This window comes from Jaculus jaculus, chromosome 1 (assembly GCF_020740685.1).
Source record: "Jaculus jaculus isolate mJacJac1 chromosome 1, mJacJac1.mat.Y.cur, whole genome shotgun sequence".
Classification (NCBI taxonomy): Eukaryota; Metazoa; Chordata; class Mammalia; order Rodentia; family Dipodidae; genus Jaculus; species Jaculus jaculus.
Genome location: NC_059102.1, coordinates 229901122 through 229907629, shown reverse-complemented (window position 1 = coordinate 229907629; position 6508 = coordinate 229901122).

Genomic DNA, 6508 nt, shown 5'->3' with positions numbered 1-6508 from the left:
CCCCCGGCCTCGCACCGCCGAGCGCGCGCACGCGCAGCGGGCGAGTCACAGTGCGCCCCGCCCCGGGTGCGCGCAGGCGCAGCAGGCCGCGGCGCCGGCTCCCGCCTTCTCCTGAGGCGTCCGCTTCCCGGCCCCGCGAGGTCCTAAGGTACTGAGCACGAGCCCGGGAGACCGCCGCGTGTTACCCGCTCCGCAGCAGACCCTGCCTAGGCACAAGCGTGTACCCCAGCACCTTTAGACACGTTTTGAGTTGGGCGTCTTCCTTGACACCTATGTCTGGGAGGGTCTTGCGTGGGAAGCGGCTCACAGAAGTGAAATCATGGAGCGAACCTCACCCCACCCTCGGGTGTCCACCCAGTACAGCCGTCCCTCGACAGTCTGCAGCGGACTTAGACTTACTTGGACGTATCTTGGGAGAAAACACACACACACACTGTATGCTCTACGTCTTGGTGCATTGTTCCTCTCCATGGACTTGCTTAAAAATCACACAACAAGAGCTGGACAGCTCTCTTAGCGGTTAAGGCCCATACCTGCAAAGCCAAAGGACCTAGGTTCGATTCCCCAGGACAGATGCACAAGATGGTGCATTATCTCTCTTTTCCCTTCTCCCTCTGTCTCTCTCAAACAAATAGATTTAAATATTTTAGAAAAGAAAGATACCACACAAAAACCACGCCATTTTTCATGGCCTGCAGCTGTGCTGGCCAGGAATTGAGACCAGAGAGGCTCGTGGGCAGCCTGCCTGTTTGGATGAGCTAGCCTGCTTCTGGACAGCGGGACTGGGCAAGCCTGTGGTGACTTCTCTGTCTCTATAGGTCGTAGGCACAAGTTCTGCGGAGTAGCATGGGGTAATCAGCTGATTGCAACCTTCTGCTAGCTCTGAGGCTGCCTGTGACTTGATTCCATTGAAGAGGCAGACTTGCGTGGGAGAAGGCCCCAAACATGCAACACTGCCAAAAGGAAGTGGAAGGCAATTGCCCTCGACATCACAAGGGATAAGATGGTTCCAGGTGGGTGAAAAGCACAGTCAAATCCAAAGGCCTTAGGCCATGTTGTGTCTACAGTGATAATTCAAGATAATAAGAAAAAAAAAAATCAAAGCAAGTTGCCAAATAGCTACTCCTTTGAGATCCTCTCGCTTGACTCGACATCAAAGTGCCTAATTGAAAATATGGAACGATTATTAAGAACATGATCCAAAGATCAAGCCAGGAAAATGTTTCCTTGAGTGTTAGCATTGTTTGGGATAAGACTTAAAAGTTTGGTAACTCACAGTGTGCACAAGGAGAAATCACTCAAATGGCAAGGTTTATTAGTCCAAGTAATAGGTGGTTTGTAAGATTTAAGGAATGTTTGGGTCTGGGAGATGGCTCAGCCCTTTAAAGGCATTTGTCAAGCCTGACAGCCTGGCTCTCTTTGCTTGTAAATAGGTCTATCTCTGTGTTTGAAAATAGATAAATAAAATGAATGTAAAATACTCAGAAATAGGACTGGAAAGATGACTCGGTGGTTAAGGCACTTGCCTGCAAAGCCTAAGGACTGGAGTTTGATTCCCCAGTACCCACATAAAGCCAAATGCTTCAAGTGGTGCATGTTTATTATGGAGTTCATTTGTAGAGGCTGGAGGCCCTGCCGCACCCATTCTCTCTGTATGTGTGTGTTGTCTCCCTCTCCCTTCCCCCCACCTTTCCACTTGCAAATAAATTAAAAGCCAGGTGTGTGGCCTGGCGTTGTGCCACATGTCTTTAATCCCAGCACTTGGGAGGCAAAGGTAGGATGATCACCATGAGTTGGGGGCCACCCTGAGACTACATAGTGAATTCCAGGTCAGCCTGGGCAAGGGTGAGACCCTACCTCAAAAAAAAAAAAAAAAAAAATATATATATATATATGCCACACACCACCACAGTAGGGATTTTAAGTTGAAGCCCTTACTGTTGTACCACTTTCTTGGAAACCCCCAAGTCTTTGAAGAGAGACTCAAAGCCCAGTTTGCCTGTGATTTGGTGCTCAAAGAAAAAAGCTTGGACCACCAGAGGCATCTTTTATGAGTGGGTCAACATTTTGCCCTGCCACTGAAAAATACTACTGTGCCCAAAACAATCTAACAACAGAACATTGCTGGTCCTAGACAGTACACAGTGTCATGTAGTAAACTTGAGTGCTTCTAATGTAGGAGAATATTTCCATGACTCATTGCAGTCTATGGGCCAAGTTGTAGCTTCAACTTTTATATCCATTACCTTAGAAGAACTTTAAAAAAAATACTTATATAAAGTATGCTACCTTTTGTGGGGAAAAAAAAAACAGGAAGAATATAGTCATTTTTGTTACTATGGCAAATACTGAAGGAGACTCGAGAGAAAGATACCTTCTTATTTTTTATTTATTTTTATTTTTTGGTTTTTCGAGGTAGGGTCTCACTCGAGCCCAGGCTGACCTGGAATTCACTATGGATTCTCAGGGTGCCCTAGAACTCACAGCGATCCTTCTACCTCTGCCTCGTGAGTGCTGGAATTAAAGGTGTGCACCACCACACCTGGCTTATTTTTATTTTTTTATTTGAGAGAGAGAGAGAAACAAAGAGAGAGAGAAAGAGAATGGGCCTCCAGTCACTGCAAAGAAACTCCAGACACATGTGCCACCTTCCGTATCTGACTTATGTGGGTCCTGGGGAATTGAACCTGGGTCCTTTGGCTTTGCAGGCAAGTACTTTAACCACTAAGCCATTCCTCCAGCCCTTTTATCTATTTATATTTATTTATTTGACAGAGAAAGAGGGAGAGAGAATGGGCGCGCCAGGGGCTCAGTGTCATAGCAGACAAATTCCAGACGCATGTGCCCCCTTGTACATGTAGCTAACATGGGTCCTGGGGAATTGAACCAGGGTCCTTTGGCTTTGCGGGCAAATGCCTTAACAGCTAAGCCATCTATCCAGCCCTATTTATTTATTTTTTATTTGAGAGAGAGAGAGAGAAGAAAACTAGCTTCTATTAGGCAGTGTCAGTTAGGGACAAAGCCCAAAGGGAATGAGAAAATGCCACCCTCGCTGGACATGAATGGAATTCTTGCCTGATCCAGATTCATCCACAACAGATGTAGCACCTCCTGCTGTCCATAGTCTAGCTTACTACCTAGATGGGCTGCCCCTTGAATCTACAAACCAATGGAGCCTTCTGCTTACTTACATCAATCTAATGAAATAATCCATTTTCAATTATATACAGAAGCTTGTCTGCAGCCACACATAATGGCGCACATCTCTAATCCCCTCACTTGGGAGGCAGAAGTAGGAGGATCACCATGAGTTCAAGGATACTCTGAGACTACATAGTGAATTTCAGGTCAGCCTGGGCTACAGCAAAACCCTCTCTCGGAAAGAAAAAAAAAAAAAGGCTTGTCTGTGCTGTTTCCCCACACACTGTGATCTCTGCCTACATACATGCAAGTCTGGCTTCCCCCAACCTGGGTGGATGGGGGAAGAAAGCAGAGCACTGGTTCTTGGCCTAGGTAGTTTTCTGCTTGCCTCTGCGTTATGCTTTGGGGTAACATCTCACTTTAATTACGTGTATGATTTTCTTGGGGTTTCTGAGTCTACATTTCCATTACCATGTAGTATCTACCATGTGGGTATCTCCTCAAAACTCTGGGCCTGCTTCCTGTGTAATTTCTCTAAACTAGGGGCAACCATGGGTGTAACTCTCTTTACTACCCATTTCTTCTATTTTTTTTTTTTAAATTACATTTATAGCCAGGCATGGTGGCACACGTCTTTAATCCCAGCACTTGGGAGGCAGAGGTAGGAGGATCACCATGAGTTCAAGACCATCCTGAGAATACACAGTGAATTCCAGGTAAGCCTGGACCAGAGTGAGACCCTACCTCATAAAACCAAAAAAAAAAAAAAAAAAAAAAAAAAAAAAACAACAAACTGTTTATTTATTTGAAAGAGAGAAAGAGGGAGAGTGAGCAAGAGAGAGAATAGGTGTGCTAGGGCCTCTAGCCACTGCTAACGAATTCCAGACGTGTGAGCCCCCTTGTGCATCTGGCTTATGTGGGTCCTGGGGAATCGAACCTGAGTCCTTTGGCTTTTGCAGGCAAACTCCTACCACTAAGCCATCCTTCCAGCCCTTTACAACCCATTTCTCACTCCCTTGGAACCCTCTCCTATTGTCAAACCATTGCCACTCCTAACTTTTTTCCATGGAGAGGCTCAGGGCAGATGCTGGGCTTTCCACACAAGTGTGATTTTGTTCTAAATCTTCCTACATAAGTTCTTAGGTTCTATCTTTCATGTGGCTGTGCTCCAGCCTCTTCCTGGACCTCCACTTTTTTTTTTTTTTTTGAGGTAGGGTCTCACTTTAGCCCAGGCTGACCTGGAATTCACTATATAGTCTCAGGGTGGCCTCGAACTCACAGTGAGCCTCCTACCTCTGCCTCCTGAGTGCTGGGATTAAAGGTGTGTGCCACCACACCCGGCCCCTCCACTTCTTTTAAGTGAACCTCATGAACTATGCTGTGCCTTCCACATGGGTGTGTGTTTCCTATCTTCCACATGCTTGTGACTCTGCTCCAGACTCCTCCTAGACCCTAACATCTCTTAAAGAATCCCCACCATTTTAAGACCTATTGCTGAAGACTCCACTTACTTGGGCTGCCAGGCCACTGAAAAATCCTGCTGGAACTGAGCTGATAACCTCCTCCATGTAGACCAGCTGGCAGAAAGCTGGAGGACGTCATTCTTCATGCAGTTCAATGGGGGAGAGAGAAATCACCAGGTAGAGAGAGAATGGGTACACAAGGACCTCCAGCCACTGCAAACCAACTCTAGATGTGTGTGCCCCCTTGTGCATCTGGCTTATGTGGGTCCTGGGGAACCAAATTTGGGTTCTTGGGCTTTGCAGGCAGGTTCCTTAAATGCTAAGTCGTCTCTCCAGCCCACTATATATATATACACACACACATACAGGTGGGAGAGTGATGGACACCTGACATTCCACTCCAGCCACAAGGGAGCACACTCCATGACAGGCAAGCACAAGGGCACCACATGAGCGCACACACATGTCTACTGCATCAACACCCAAACAAAAACAAAGGCCACGTAGGAGGATTGCTGTGAGTTTGAGACCAGCCTGATACTACATTGTGAGTTCCAAATTAGCCTGGGCTAGAGTGAGACTACCTCAAAACAAAACTACTATTCAAATCTAAGGGGATAGCCGTAAACTGCATCAAAGGCACTTTGGTTTCTGGCTTGTGAAGATAGATGACTTTCCCAGGAGCTGGACTGGAACTCTTGCTAAATCAGCCATAATTGCATGACTGGCCACTGCTTAAGTAAATGATGCAATCCTTTCAATGAGAAGCCTCCAAAGAGACAGAAGTCCTATTACTTAGCATGTTCTGCATGCCAGGCACCCCATCTCTTCTAAATAAAGACTAGAAGAAATCAGGCAATTTCCTGTTTTGTAAAGTTTTTATTATTTTCATGTGTGTGTCTGGGGTGCACCAGTGTCTAGCTGCTGCTGCTAACAAACGCTCATCCGGCTTTACATGGGTCCTGGGCTGGCAGACTTTGCAAGCAAGTTCCTTTAACCACTGAACTATCTCTCCAGCAGGCATAGCCCTTAGTCTGTCTAACATATCATAAATGCTTCTCCCAAGGAATAAGTGTTACTTCATCCTACTGTACGGCAAATGCCTCTAGACTGAAAGCAGTAAAGGACTATTGCCAGCTGAACAAGGCTGAGGAGATGGCTCTGGTTAAAGGTACTTGCTTGCAAAACCTGACAGCCCGGGTTTGAGTTCTTAGTACTCATATGAAGCCAGATGTACAAAGCAGCACATATGCCTAGAGTCCTTTTGCAGTGGCTGGAGGCAGGGTCTCACTCTGGCCAGGCTGACCTGGAATTCACTATGTAGTCTCAGAGTGGCCTCGAACTCTCGGCAATCCTACCTCTGCCTCCTGAGTGCTGAGATAAAAAGGTGAGTGCCACCACACCTGGCTATTTTGTTTGCTTTGTTTTTTTTTTTTTTTTTTTTTTTTTGAGGTAGGGTCTCCCCAGGCTGACTTGGAATTCACTATATAGTCTCAGGGTGGCCTTAAACTCATGGCAATCCTACCTCTGCTCCCAAGTGCTGGGATTAAAGGAGTGCACCATCACACCCAGCTGCAAATAAACCTAAAATTTTATTTATTTTGAGAGAGAGAGAGAAAACGGGCATGCCAGGGCCACCAGCCACTGCAAATGAACTCTAGACATATGTGCCACTTTATGCATCTGGCTTACATGGGTACTAGGGAATTGAACCTGGGTCCTTAGGCTTTGCAGACAAGTGCCTTAACTGTTAAGCCATCTCTCCAGCCCCTGAAAATATTTTTTTTAAATGAACTGAGATGGGTGTTTTAATCCCAGCACTTGGGAGGCAGAGGTAGGAGGATCACTGTGTGTTGGAAGCCACCCTGATAATAGTGAATTCCAGGTCAGCCTGGGCTAGAGCA